We start from the raw sequence: 15,800 nt of genomic DNA, 5'->3' as shown, positions 1-15,800 counted from the left end.
TAATGCAAGGAACAGGTCTCCTGTATCCTGTAAGACATTAGCTTTACAGTTAACATGAAGCTTGAGGCCAATGAACTTTGGCATAGATAAACTTCAGTAACTAATAAGTTATGAGGAACTGGAAGTAGGATGTAAGGGGGAGTTTTGTGCATATGATATCAGCTGACCACAGTACAGGCCCTGACACCAACTTCTGGAACGTTCTGGATGGAACATTTGACCCCAAATGTGCCATGGCAACGAAGTGACATATATGATAATGGGGTGAAATCATAGACATACTAACCTATAGAAAAAGGACACCTTAGCATTGGTAAGAGGAGGAAATACAAATAAGGAAGAAGGGAAAACCCACTACTGAATATGCATGATACATGGTAACATCAGTGTAATATATTATATTAACATATTAACATTGCATCCCAGAGCAACAAAGAGAGAGATGTTGATCCTGGGAGGGGCCAGAATGATGGCCACAGGTGAAGATGAGGAAGGTGAAGGTGATGAGGAAGAGAATGGCTAACATTTCCGATTGATCTGCAAGGGTGGTGTAAGGATGAATGTCTACATGTATTATCTGTATTATTTCTGTCTACTTTGCTGAGTTAGTGTGTGTAACAGTACTGAATATGTAAATCAATTATTTATTTGAAAATATAAAAGTTTCTATAGTGTGAGTGTTGCACCTGTGCATATTGGGGTTCCAAACAATAAAATAATAATAATAATAAAAATAAATACATTTAACTGGGCCTGATCTTGGGACTAAAAGTCCATGCGGCTCTCTGCTCTGAAGGTAGGAGGAGGCTTTGTGTGATCTCCTCACCCCCAGCCCATTCCTCAGCTCTCAGCCAATAGAAGCTGAGAGATTGACCTGGGGGATGGGAGCAATGCAAGTCTCTTCCCCCTTCTGGAGCTAAAAGCCACATAGCGGTAGCAGTCTGCAGTTTCAAGCAGTCTGGGGCTACACCAGGCAAGGAGTCCAGCCTGTCCTGGGGGTGCTGTAGGGCTGCTGGTCAGGAGATTCTTAGGTAAGAATCTCTACCCAACTCTCTTCCTCCAAGAGATCACCATCCAAACCCTCTGCAACCTCTTGCCCCAAGTCACATCTTCCTCCCAGACCCTGTATTACCTCCTACACCCCTCCCCCAGGCCAGAATCCTTTCCTGCACCCAAATACCCTCCCATACCTTGCACTTTAATCCCCTGCTCCAGGTCATAATCCCCTCCTTCACCCAAACTCCCTCTCAGACCTCACACCATCTGCTGCACCCCAGTTCCTTACCCCGTGCACTCTTCTGTACCATCCTCCATCCTAAACCCCACATATTCTCTACAGAAAAGTGTGGCCCTTGACCACTTTCCAAAATCTTGGAGTGGCCCGCCACCAAAAATTATTGCCCACCTCTGGGCTACATAGTACTAGTAGTAATGGGAGTTATATAAGTATTTAAGCCATAAAGCTGTGTTAAACAAAAAGGGATATTCTTGGCATCAGCATGTCAAGGGCAAAACTCCCATTGACTTCATTATAGCCAGGATTTCACTGAGTGCCTATGCTGGTCAGAAAATGGCTATAACAGTATATTTTGTACTAATTTGGTATGCAGTTGTACAAAAATTCTGTAGTTAAAACTGGTTTGTTACTCTACAGAAATCAAATGACAGCTCCTAATGTAAGTGTGTCTTTAATCCTGTTCTCCCCAAGGGAGCTTCTGGATGAAAAGAAAAAGAAAATCTATAGCCTCCTCCTGAAGTGACATTTAGCACAATCTTTGGTATGTGGCCCATCAGGGTAATCTGCTGGCAGGCCACGAGACATTTTGTTTACGTTGACCATCAACAGGCATGCCCTCCCCAACCAGCCCTGGTTCATTGTTCCCAGCCAGGGGAAGCTGAATGGGGCCATGACAGTGAACAGTAAACAAACAAAATGTCTTGTGACCCACCTGTGGATTACCCTGGTGCACTGTGTGTTGAGCATTATTAACCCCTGATTTAGAAAATGCCACATGGATACTATTATATGAAACATTTATCTGCACATTTTTTTGCCTGGCCCAATTCTGAGAACCCTTTTATAAGTACATAGCCACAATGCTGCCACCTATGGACAGCATCCATTCACAAACTTCAAGAAATAGTACTTGTGCTCTTCAGACATAGGAAATACAAAATAGGGGTCAATGTTTAAAAGGTGTTTGAGGGCAGACAATCTGGTGTAGTATGGCTGCTTTACATAGCACTGTGGCATAATCTAATTTTAAAACTGGCCAAGGGGATACAGGGCAGCTCCCTCCAGATCTAAAGTTTTGGTGGAATCAAAACATTCCTACAAAGCATTTATATTTAACGGAGTCAGTATTCTCACAAGGAAAATTATTCAAACAAAATATTGCATTGTGGCTTGTATTAGAGTAACCCTAAAGTTGGTTTTACAGCACAAAGGGGATCAGTTTGCACTGACCTGCAGCAAGAAGAGCAAATGCAAGATTCAAACCACCTTTACACACCCACTCACTGCTGACATGTGTTCTGTTCATTTGGCTGCAGCAGAACATCTGCTCCAGGAACTTCTACCTTACACCATTTTTCTTAATTATCTTCTTGTCACAGATACTGAACATTTCTCTTATATTCTGTTCTACCTTTCCTACGGCTGCTCTTCTCTCACTGATCTCCTTCCTGTCCCCTCACTCAATTTGCCATTGTTAGTGGTGCAGGAGCCTTGTATCTTTGCCTCATTAATTCATATCAGGCTTCAGCTGAAAACCTGTATATTGCTCTCTTTGGGTCTGCAAATTTTCTCTTCCTCCACTATGATTTGTCACAGCAATTGTGTTGTTTATCTCTGTAAAGGATACAGAGTTTATTGAATCACACTAAATAAAATAAAGTTACATTGCAAAGAGCACCATTCTGTTTTCCTGCACAAAATAAATAAGCTAACTTCAAGTTCCATATGATGGAATGCACATTTCCATGACAAATCATATTGTATTTGACTGAATTTATTTTCAAAGTACTCAGTACTTACAACCCAATTTAAAGCCAGTGGTCAGAACCCTGATAGATACATTTAAGTAAGAGGAATGAACATTTTCTCCTTTCCTAACAAAATGCATTTGCTAAGCAAACATTTGTTACAACACGTGGCTGACTCCAGGGAAGAATCTTTGGGACGGTTCTACCTATTAATGCCAAGTCTGAAAATCTCAGACTGTGAATGCAGCAATATATTGTTCCTCACTTGTCTATTCCATTTGAGTCACTGGCTAACGATTTTCAAAAGAATCTTCACCAGGGTGGATCAAATCTTTTAGCTTCAAGAGTTTCTTGATTTGTGGAGTTGTTTTGTATTAGTGATCCTTACACACAGACACACACACAGACACACACACGGACACACAAAATGTGTCTCATGTTAGCATACTTGCAGCATACTGGGGAAGTGAAGGCTGTTGTGCCATCCTTCAATAAAGTGTAGAATGTGCTCTACTCTCCTTGAGGGTGACTGTGAGCTGAGAGAGAGTCCCGCCCTTGGTGAGCTCATGGAATCATAGTGAACAAAGCCAGTGATTGTGCCTGGCCCCAGCCTCTGTGCATGGGTGTGCACAGATGTAGAATGGTTCCTTGCACCTTCTCACCCTCCTGTGTAAGTGAATAGGATCTAATACTTTGCCATCAGCTGTAATAGGGGCATTCAGCTGAGCCGCATGGTTAAATAGCTAGCAAATGGGTTACTCCTATTCTTGTGTTTCACATCTTCCCCTCGCAGATGTTGCAACTGGTCATGACTGTAGCAACATCTGTCATGAGGAGTGAGCGATGAGAGAGCCCTCCAGCAAGGTCGATGCCCATCAAGACATGGTTTCACTAATTTTAACCATACAACCAAAGATGATGGTGAGCATTACTGACAAAAACACAGTTTTAAATGCTGAAGCAGTGAGATGTGAGAGGGGTTTTAGCAAAAATCCAACAACTTATAAGGAAATTCAATTCCAAGATTTTACTTTGATTAGATGAAAACTTATCTTAAATATGAACTGATGTTTTATAGTATCAGGGGCCAATATGGCAAATTCATCTAAAAACTGAAGGTAGTTCAGAATGAGGCATTTCACTTGTTAAGCAGCATATCTCATGATGGGCACACTACTCCAGTACTTTGTGATCTCAGCTAGATGGCTACTGATTTCTGGGTGGAGTTTAGGACATCGTTTTTGACCTCTAATGCTCAACCTGCCAGGGAGACTACTTTCTCCCCATGCTATGCTACTATATTGGAGAACACTTGAAGAATTGAACCCGGATCCCTCTATGTATGTAGCACAGTGAGCTGTTAATTGGTTCTCTTGTGGAGAATGTCCTCAACTTCAGAATTCACTCTTCCACTGCATCCAAAGTTGCTCAAATCTGTTGACTATGAGCATGCTACAAAGCACATCTATTTTCAAAGGCTTTTGGGGAGGAAGGAGCATGGTGATTATGACAATAGTGAAATATTTTGGATTAATTACTCAGCTGCTTACATTCTGACTATTTTGCAGATATTTAGATGAATGGTACACTTCTATCTTGCCTAAAGATCCTAGCACATATTTTTATTTGGTATATAAATCAAAATAATTGTAAGCAATCTATAATTATGATTAACTATGAGTATTGGAAACACATCTCAGATTTAAAGGTACTGTAACAATTTTTTCCTCAACAGAAATAATGGCAATTAACCTTTCATAACCATTCTTCTTCAAGAAGTTTTGCTCATGTCCACTTCATGTTAGGTATGTGCCTAGAGGACCCACATATAGGATTGGCATAGGACTGCCATCTGATGAGCCTCTAGGGCGAAAAGTTCCGTGATGACAGGGGCTAATTACTCATGCTACTATGTACCTTAACTCTCAGTAGAACAACAATATGCACCAATTACAAAAACTGTAATAGCTATGATCACAGAAAAGTCCAAACCACTAGGAAAGAAGCCTTGCCATAGCAAGAAGGATCATTTCAGAAACCGTCATGGGCAATTAGAAGGAATTGAGAAGGTTTGGCGTTGGTAGCATGATCTCCCTGGTCCAAAATTTATTTACATTTAATATCATGTTCTCTTTTAAATATGTATTTCTTGCTGCAACAGATGCAAAGGTTCCCAATTTTACTGGGAATTTCTAGTGAAAACTTTATCCCTACCCTTCTCATTATTATTATTATATTTTTCCTGGAAACTGCTTGTAGAACATCATTAGCCCAAATGTTTCTGCTTTAGAGAAAAATAAAATGTGAAATTAGAGGTTCATGACACTGATTGCAGAAGCCGCCATAAAAGTGAATGTCTTTACATGTGACAATCATCTATGGGAGACAAACAGCTTAACAATGGTGGTGCCAGTGCCCATAGAAAAGATGCCTTGAAAATATATTTGTTCTCATCTGTCACTGGATGGTGGGCAAATGTACAAAATGAAGTGATTAACTTCAAACTAGAAGAAAAGAGCAATATCGACTTGTGATCATGCTATCCACAAGTGGCAGACTGTCCTACTTAGCAGAATTTTAAAGCAACAACTGCTCAGTCTTTAGCAACATCTGAAGAATTTTAAAGGGAAAAGGGATTAGAAACAACAGTAAATATTGATAGCCAGAAAGCTACTTCCACACTAGATACTGGATTACCAAAGTACTGTAGGCTTACACAGTATAACTGCATTAAATCAGAAATCTTCCTTATACCCTTCTTCCTCTTCTAAGTAAAATATAAATATATGCATATTAAATATATGCATAGTGCAGCAAAATTGGAAACGTATGTTCTATCGTCATATGCCTATTTCTTTTCATGTTTACTCTGGTCAATATATACAATAATTATGATTGCACTGTATGTCCATTGTCATTAGCCTGAAATGTTTATCTTGCACCTCCTTCTTGATATAGATGTTCCTTCTGCGTTTTAAAATAAACTCGTTACACATAGCATCATAGGAATTTATGCCATAGTAACTGGCATGGAATTTTTACCAATCACATCGTTTTATCTTAGCATCTTCATGTATACTGGAAGTAACTGGAACATCTGTTTTGTGGTGAAATAAACTACTTGAAAATGAACATTACTCACAAGATGAACTAACCATCATTTCACCATTGCTCATGCATGATATTGTCTTTTAAATGTAGTCTGTTGGAACAGTTCTCTGGGCACACAGGATTGTGAGTTACAAAATAATGAAACATAAACCTGGTTGTACACTTATCTATAGTTATATTTTCTATGTAATAACATAGGTTTCCCTGCTACCTGCCTCAAAATTTAGTGCATTGCAGATCTGGCTGGTTTCTCAAAAAACAGGCTCCAAACTTAAAGCAGATCTGCTCCACAAGGGGTTTCCTCGGTGAATGAATATGGGATGCTTTTCCCACCACTGTGTTATACTAAAATCTGCCTTGTGATTCCATTCACACATAGGGTGAACTTGGACTTGTTGCAAAGTTCCTCTTTTACTTTTAAATTCGTTTGATTTTTTGATGTTATCTCCGATGGTTTCCCATTCCAAGTCTTAATACTATATTGCAAAAGACTAAGCATTGCATCCCTGGCCAAACAGGGCAGGGTGAGAACTTTCCCTTACTCTAGGCCCATTACCTTCTTATAACTAATTTCACATAACATAGAACAGTTGGCTAAGCAAAGGTACAGTATGGCTTCTTTGGGATATCTGTTCAGTTAAACCTTTCCAAAGACTCCAGTTAAATCTGTACTGGTGTTGAATCAGATGTGGAAGCACCACAAACCTGGAACTGTACAATTTCAGACTTTTGTTAGAGAGATGTTTGTTATTATTCAAATAGAAATTCAGTTTTTTTCACTGGAATTCATCTTCCTGGGAGATCCGCAACAATATTATGTTAATAAAAAAAGCAAAAAAAGTACCAGGAAAGAAGAATCTAAGCTTTATAAAAACATACAGACAGCATCTTCTCCCAGTTCTAATTAATGTGATGATTTCTGATCCTTCTTATTGTCTTTATAATAGATAGAGAGAATACCAGCCACCCTTTCACTTACGTCTATCAGTTAAGGAAGATTAACTCAGCCCGTCTTCCAAAAATAAGGTTGACTAAATGAAAAGAAATTATTGTCTGTCAGATTGCAAGAAAAAGGTGAGGTTTAGGTTATAATGCATGGATAGGATAAGAAACAAGAGTGAAGTGACAGAAATGAAAAAGTGAAGTACATGTTAAATTGTTAATAGTCATGTGAGAGCCTAAAAAAATCAGAACTCTATAACATGACAACTTCTATGTTATATTTTGCTACTAATAATTACAGTATGTTAATAATTCATTTTTTATTAAAATTATCCTTCAGATTCAAGTTATGACACATTTTTGGTAGCTAAGAAGCTTCAGAGGGGTAGCCAAGTTAGTCTGTAATGGGAAATTTTTTTAACACAACTACTATTTGTTGTTTTTTACATTTTTCATTAGCTAGTGATGCTGTATAAAGCAAGAATAAGTGGGTCTTCATGAAAAGACAGTAGGAAATAATTGTAATAGGACTAGACCTGCATACATACCAAAAGACAAACAAAGGGCTAAATTCCCAGCCCCTGAACAAGGGGCAACACTTTGTTGCAGTCTCTAGAACAGACTGGAAGACAGGTTGCATCTCAGAGCGCAAGTAATTTGACTGAACCAAATTCATCCCTAATGTAACACCATTGACTTTAATGGAACTAGATCAGGGATGCATTTTAATTTATTACAAATGCTTGTGTATGAAACATACCATTTGTTAAACAGTACTAGTAACTCAACTGGTGGAATAGCATTATCTATAGGGCTGAGTCAGGCACAGAAATATGCTTTCAAGTAATTAGCACTTTTGTTTCCTATTTTTTCTAATTAATCACAGGGGTGATTTGCATGAAAGAGAAGAAACAGTGGCTACTCGTCATAGTCTATTATTACAGCTTAACTATTGCCTATGAGAGTTCAGAAAATGGTAACATTAGTGAATGGATGAGAACACATTGCAATCTAATTAAAACAAAGTCTTCTGCAATGCTATTCAACTGGGAAGAATTCTTGCAATAATGAAATAGCCATTTTTTAAAAAAGGGAGTAACATTAAATGTGTATTTCATTTGCATACTGATGAGAGGGGCAGTAACGCAAGCAAAAACTGAATACAAAGTAGTTTGATAGAAAAGGGTCATGCTATTATCTCTTTGAAATTCACTCAGGAAGAAGAGGTCATATAAAATACACAACTGGATCACAACAGTATAAATGTATTTGAAGGAATGGGTTACATACTCAAAATATTACCCATGAGACAATACTGAAAAGCAGAACTGCATTAATTTTCTTGTCACTCTAGGGCACAAAGCAATCTCTGTGTGCAAGTATGTTTTCTAGGAGCAGGATTCACCATGTAGATACAGAATATATGCTCCAAAACTGGCATATTTAGAGTTTAATTCTGAGACAATCAAAACTTCTCTGACAACTTCAACATGGATTTCGGGTTCATAGGGACTTAAATATTGGGTTAAGGAAATTCTGTCTCAGGTACTTTATATGGGACCATTACATAGTATCTGAGCCGCTCACAATCTTGTAAAGTATTTATCCTCCTATGAACTAGGGAAATATTATTTCTGCTTTATACAGAGGGGAAACTGAGGCACAGAGTTTTAGGTTTTCATTCAGGTAGCTGTGAGGAATAAATACCGAGATCTTTACATGCAATTCAATTCTGGATGCAAACTATGCTGGTTCCATTTTTCTTTCAGGTGCAAACTACATAGCAGAAAATCCTTTGGATAATTTTGCCTATGATGTCAGGAAGTACAGAATTCAAAAATCCACAATTGGAGCCAATTTGTCTCTGTGGCCACATTTCACACAAATCATATCTTTATCCTTTGCCCCTAATCTTTTCTTGGTGCAACGAGAAGAGTCCCTGTTTACTATTTGTAAAGACAAAATATGCCTAATTTTTGGAAGTTTGAAGCCTAATGAAATCTCAGCTGTCCCTAATGTTTAACAGATGTCGGTTGATTCCCAGCAGCAGCTCTGAAGAGAAATCATAAAAGTTAACATGCTAAAACTGAAAACTCTAATTCACTAACTATCTCATCTTTGCCTTTTTCCAAAGAGAGGGATGTAAGACTTAGAAACCTCATTACAATGTTTTTCTCCCCACAGGGGTTTGTTTGAACTAATCTCTTGCCTCAGAAGTTTCTCTACCTCAGCTCCATGATTTTGGGCCTCTCCAGTTTTAAAGATATGGTACCAATCAAGGAGGAAGTAGAGTTGTAGTAACAGCCATACTCCATGTCATCATTTCTATTAAAATCTGTTGGGATTTCCTCAGGTAAGATAATTCTTGCCTTGTCAATATTATCACAGTTAACTTCCCATTTCCCACTTAAATCCCCTCCACAAAAGAGATTCTGGTTGAGCTGGAGAATTGGGGCACCAAGACTCCTAGAAGTGCTATGAAATCCAAGAAGAGTGAAATCATAGAATCACCATGTAAATGGTCTGCATGTTCCAAGATAAGGGGTATTTCCCCACAGACATCAGCAGGTCTGGGAGCTGGGAGTGCCACTCTATGAGAAACAAACCATCTCCCCAATGTATGTCTCCAACAGCTTCAAGCAGGAGTCTTACAATAAACAACTTATCACAGCTCTGCAGCATCAGTTTCTATGTAACAATCTCTCTATGAACTTATATGGCCCCAGTCAATGCAGACTCTGAACACTTAAGTTCTTTAGGCTTACAGCAACCTGATTTCTGGTTAGAAAAACACAAATGTAAATTCTACATTCATTGTATCCATTAACCATTCAGAGCTTCATTTAACAGTAGACGCTTGATATAAATTTCAACAATACTATCCTTAGATGCTATCCTAATAAGGCAACAATACTATCCTTAGATGCTATCCTAATAAGGCAACAATACTATCCTTAGATGCTTTAGAATTGGATTAATAAATACTGTCTATTGTTCATTTTCACTGAATACAAACAAAAAAGGCAATTTTAGGGAGCTTCCACTGCTCCTGTTAAGAATGTCACAATAGGTTAATATTTTTATAAAGTTCCACAAATAAAATAATTTAAAACTCATTGTTCAAGTTCCTTTATCACCTCTTGTAGAGGAAACCACCTCCATCTCCAGACTCATCTGATTCAGATACTTCCACTATTTTTTCATTAAGATCATTATTTGAATTATGTTCCCTATTTAATATGTTCAGTGGAATAACATGTGCATAATTTATTATTTCTTTGAGTACGGTTTTTCTACATCTCTTGCTGTCTTGACCCAAAACTACTTAATTTCTTACTAATCCCAAAAGTTCTAACTGTAGTCTGAATTTTGTTCTGCCTTTTCCTAATAACTACACAGTTCTTAATGAGAATATAGAAGACAGCTTTGGTAAATTGACCTTCTAGTAAAGTTAAGTCTAAAGCAGACAAACTGGCTGATTGAAGAGGCTGTGACAAAATAAAATAGAGTTTTTAGAGGACCCACATTTTGCTTCAATACCATGCAATTATCTGTATCTTAGCAGTCAACAAAAACTATAAACCAATACACACAAGCAAAATGACAGTACAGAAATCCTGAAAACATCAAGGGAAAACAAATCCATGGTCCCATTCACATGACAACTATAAGGAAAGTTCATTCATACATGCAGAGAATGAAGCTCATAATTCAGCATGTTCTAGGTCTATTCTGAAGTAATTTCTGATTACCATGAAATAAACAGAATTGGGCATCATACAATAATTAAATGAAAACCATATCAAACTCTTCTGGTTTGGGGCTTCTTTACTGTTTGGAACTTTAAGAATTGATGTTACCATTTGTGGTTATTGCATCTGTAACAACTGGAGGATTCTGGGATGCTAAGTTCAGACTGGTCAGGTGGCAGCAATTGCTACTGGGCTTTGGTTGGAGACAGAACCAAAGACTAAAAACAATGTTCAATGTTCTTAGGCATATAAGCATACATGTGTGCTAACTGTATTCCTTTTAATACTTTATATTGTTTGTTGGTGCTATCCTGAGCCAATTAACATTATTGTAGTTAATTTGGAAAGCATGACTAGATTTGATCCTAACAAATAGGGAGAAACTGGTTGAGAATTTGAAAGTGGAAGGCAGCTTGGGTGAAAGTGATCATGAAATCATAGAGTTCACAATTCTAAGGAAGGGTAGAAGGGAGAACAGCAAAATGGAGACAATGGATTTCAGAAAGGTGGATTTTGGTAAGCTCAGAGAGCTAATTGGTAAGGTCCCATGGGAATCAAGACTGAGGGGAAAAACAAGTGAGGAGAGTTGGCAGTTTTTCAAAGGGACATTGTTAAGGGCCCAAAGCAAGCTATTCCAATGTGTCGGAAAGATAGAAAATATGGCAAAAGACCACATTGGCTTAACCACGAGATCTTGCATGATCTAAAAATAAAAAAGGAGTCATATAAAAAATGGAAGGTAGGACAAATTACAAAGGATTAATATAGGCAAACAGCACAGGAATGCAGGGGCAAGATTAGAAAGGCAAAGGCGCAGAATGAGCTCAAACTAGCTACGGGAATAAAGGGAAACAAGAAGACTTTTTATAAATACATTAGAAGCAAGAGGAAGACCAAGGAGAGGGTAGGACCACTGGTCAATGTGGAGGGAGAAACAGTAACAGGAAACTTGGAAATGATGAGATGTTCAATAACTTCTTTGTTTCGGTCTTCACCGATAAGTCTGTAGGAATGCCTAACATAGTGAATGCTAGTGGGAAGGGGGTAGTTTTAGAAGGTAAAATAAAAAAAGAACAAGTTAAAAATCACCTAGAAAAGTTAGATGCCTGTAAGTCACCAGGGCCTGATGAAATGCATCCTAGAATACTCAAGGAGCTGATAGAAGAGGTATCTGAGACTCTAGTTATCATCTTTGGAAAATCATGGGAGACTACAGACCAGTTAGTTTAACTTCTGTGCCAGGGAAGATAACGGAGCAAGTAATTAAGGAAATCATCTGTAAATATGGGAAAGTGGCAAGGTCATAGGGAACAGCCAGCACGGATTTGTAAAGAACAAATCATGTCAAACCAATCTGATAGCTTTCTTTAATAGGATAACGAGTCTTGTGGATAAGGGAGAAGCGGTGGATGTGGTATACCTAGACTTTAGTAAGGCGTTTGATACGGTCTCGCATGATATTCTTATCAATAAACTAGGTAAATACAACTTAGATGGGGCTACTATAAGGTGGGTGCATAACTGGCTGGATAACTGTACTCAGAGAGTAGTTATTAATGGTTCACAATCCTGCTGGAAAGGCATAACAAGTGGGGTTTTGCAGGGGTCTGTTTTGGGACTGGCTCTGTTCAATATCTTCATCAACGATTTAGATATTGGTATAGAAAGTACGCTTCTTAAGTTTGCAGATGATACCAAGTTGGGAGGGGTTGCGACTAATCTGGAGGATAGGGTCATAATTCAAAATGACCTGGACAAATTGGAGAAATGGTCTGAGGTAAATAGATGAAGTTTAATAAAGACAAATTCAAAGTGCTCTACTTAGGAAGGAACAATCAGTTTCATACATAGAGAATGGGAAGCGAAGGTCTGGGAAGGAGTATGGCAGAAAGGGATCTAGGGGTTATAGTGGACCACAAGTTGAATATGACTCAGCAGTGTGATGCTGTTGCAAAGAAAGAAAACATGATTCTGGGATGCATTAACAGGTGTGTTGTGAGCAAGACACGAGAAGTCATTCTTCCGCTCTACTCTGCGCTGGTTAGGCCTCAATTGGAGTATTGTGTTCAGTTCTGGGCGCTGCATTTCAAGAAAGATGTGGAGAAATTGTAGAGGTTCCAGAGAAGAGCAACGAGAATGATTAAAGGTCTAGAGAACATGACCTGTGAGGGAAGGCTGAAGGAATTGAGTTTGTTTAGTTTAGAAAAGAGAAGATTGAGGGGGACATGATAGCGGTTTTCAGATATCTAAAAGGGTGTCATAAGGAGGAGGGAGAAAACTTGTTCATCTTGGCCTCTGAGGATAGAACAAGAAGTAATGGGCTTAAACTGCAGCAAGGGAGGTTTAGGCAGGACATTAGGAAAAAGTTCCTAACTGTCAGGGTAGTCAAACACTAGAATAAATTGCCCAGGGAGGTTGTGGAATCTCCATCTCTGGAGATATTTAAGAGTAGGTTAGATAAATGTCTATCAGGGATGGTCTAGACAGTATTTGGTCCTGCCATGAGGGCAGGGGACTGGGCTCGATGACCTCTCGAGGTCCCTTCCAGTCCTAGTATTCTATGATTCTGTGACTTACTGATTGTAGTTTGTGATACTCACAAATCTTAAAAATTGGCTTAGTTTTATGGAAGGCTTTGCTGAAGTCTGTAAGCATTTCAAGTGAACCTATACTCGCTTGCTAGTGATTTAGGGAAGATTTACGAATGCCCATGAAGGCAGACTGAAGGCATGGAGTTTCACACAGCTCTAATAATAACATTATGGCTGTGTCTACACTAGCATGAATTTCCGGAACTGCTTAAAACGGAATACTATTCTGTTTTCAGTTTTTCCGGAAAAGGAGCGTCTACATTGGCAGGCTGCTTTTCCGGAAAAGCCCTTTTTCCGGAAAAGCGTCTGTGGCCAATGTAGACGTGCTTTTCCGGAAAAAAGCCCCGATCGCCATTTTCGCGATCGGGGCTTTTTTCCGGAAAAGACTACTGGGCTGTCTACACTGGCCCTTTTCCGGAACAGTGTTCCAGATTAAGGACTTATGCCCGAGCGGGAGCAGAATAGTTTTTCCGGAATAGCAGCTGATTTTGTACAGTAGAGCATCGTTGCTTTTCCGGAAATTCAAGGGCCAGTGTAGACAGCTCGCAGCTTATTCCGGAAAAGCGGCTGATTTTCTGGAATAAGTGGCCCAGTGTAGACACAGCCTATGAGTCTGGTAGTGATCTTGCTTACACCAATGTAAAATAATCGATATTGCTTCTATGGAGAAACATAGGTAAAATATGAGAATCATGCTCTACAAATTTAATAAACTTGGGCTGCCAAGTCAACTTTAATTTCCTGTTTGGAAGGATTAGGATAGAGTCACCAAAGAACAAATACTATTTAATATGTTTCTTTTCTGTTTGCTATAAAGCCTTGTTTGCATATTCTCACTGCTGCACAAGTGCCCACTGAGCCAGTATTAAAAAAGGTTCTATTGCTGGCATAGACAAAATAAAACAATTTTCAAAGGCATTATAGAAAGAGTGGTTGAACTTCGGAACTCCAAATTGGATTGGGACCCTTTCCTCAATCACATTCTCTCTAATGACGCTAAAAACATTTGTGGCTTCTCTACATTATCAGGTAAACAGGGTTCAAGATCATTGCAGCGAGAAATGGCTACTTACAGACATTTACGCCTGGAGGAATTCTGCACTGAAAAATTAAAAATTAAAAATTCTGCACACATTTTGAAATTCTGCACAATTCTGCATATTGTATTTGCCAAAGTAACAAAATATAATCATGCCAGTTTCAATTATTTTGGTAATTTATTTAAAAAATACCCATCTGCACAAACGTCTGTAACAATACAGAAAGCAAAACAAAAAATTCTCCCAGGAATAGAGAGTTAGAGAGAAACATCTGCATCCACGTGGATCCTCACTGCAAGATCAAGGTATAAATTACCCTAAAGTAGGAGATGGGGAGGAAGGCAGAAAGCAGATTAGTCAGTTGAGAGTGTGCATTAGCTTAGTGGGGTCTATCCCTGGTCTCTTCCAAGGGAGAGGTCAGGGTGTTCCCCTGGTTCTCTGAGGACAAATGGACCCTTAAATCCACTTAGAAGCTCCTAGCCTCCCACTCCTCTTTAGCTCCCACACCCTGCTTGCCCCAGGGGCCATTATCCATCAGCTGCTACTCCCACACTCATTGCTCCCTCCTTCAGGGCATTGCCCTGTGCCCTCACTTCTCCATTTTCCTGAAGATTGTCTCCCCTTTCCTATCCCATCCCACTGTCCCCCCCAGGCTTCAAAACCCCTCACCACTGTGGCCAGTGTGCTCCCTCCACCCATCATAGGGGTAGCTATGTTCCCTACAACAGCACTGGAGACCCTGTGCTCCCCATCTCTTGACTGACCCCTTCTTTGCCTGTCCCAGCCCTAGCACAGTGGAGGAAACTGACTTCAGGAGCTGCAGCTGAAAAATCCTGGCTCCTAGAGGAGGAGACCTGTCTGTACAGTACTGCAGCTAAGAACTTTGCCTGGGGTTGAGGTGTGCACTGCAGGTAGATATCCAGTGTGAAACTTGCAGCAAACACCATCCCTATATGGCACTCTGGCCAAGGCTCACTGCAGGACCTTTGCAGGGTCGGTGCAATGACAGGGGAAGGGGTATGCAAGCCACACCTGACCCTGACATAGCACAAGGGCCAGGTCTGCCCAAGAAACACTGCACATCTCCACTTCTCCTGGCAGGACACACTGTGATAGCAAGCAAGGACAGAGTGTCACACACATACCCATCTCATCCTCCCTGTCCCTGGGGAGGTGTTTTAAATCTCTCCTGGTTGCTCCCAGTGCCCAAAGTGATGCACCCACTTGGGCCTGCTGTTGGGGAGGATCATATGACTCTTCTTGTGGCTTCTCTTTGCTTCTCTGTCAGAATCTATTATTCTTTAAGGAAATGAAAAAATCTGCAGGCAAGATGAATACTGCACACGTGCAGTGGTGTCAAATTCCCCCAGGGATAAAAT

General features: G+C 39.6%; 1 protein-coding gene and 1 long non-coding RNA gene across 17 annotated transcripts in view; one reads left to right on the top strand and one right to left on the bottom strand.

Annotated features, from left to right (window-relative positions):
* DLG2 (discs large MAGUK scaffold protein 2) overlaps positions 1–15,800 on the bottom strand; it is a 1,584,089-nt gene that overhangs the window by 99,322 nt on the left and 1,468,967 nt on the right. The window lies entirely within an intron of this gene.
* Positions 298–9,356, top strand: LOC112547334 (uncharacterized). Its single transcript, XR_012900775.2, has 3 exons — positions 298–377; positions 7,044–7,170; positions 9,223–9,356. It is a non-coding gene; the product is annotated as an uncharacterized LOC112547334 (long non-coding RNA).

Source organism: Pelodiscus sinensis, chromosome 1 (assembly GCF_052426305.1).
Source record: "Pelodiscus sinensis isolate ZL-2025 chromosome 1, ASM5242630v1, whole genome shotgun sequence".
Lineage (NCBI taxonomy): Eukaryota > Metazoa > Chordata > Testudines > Trionychidae > Pelodiscus > Pelodiscus sinensis.
This window is presented reverse-complemented; position numbering and strand designations above follow the sequence as displayed.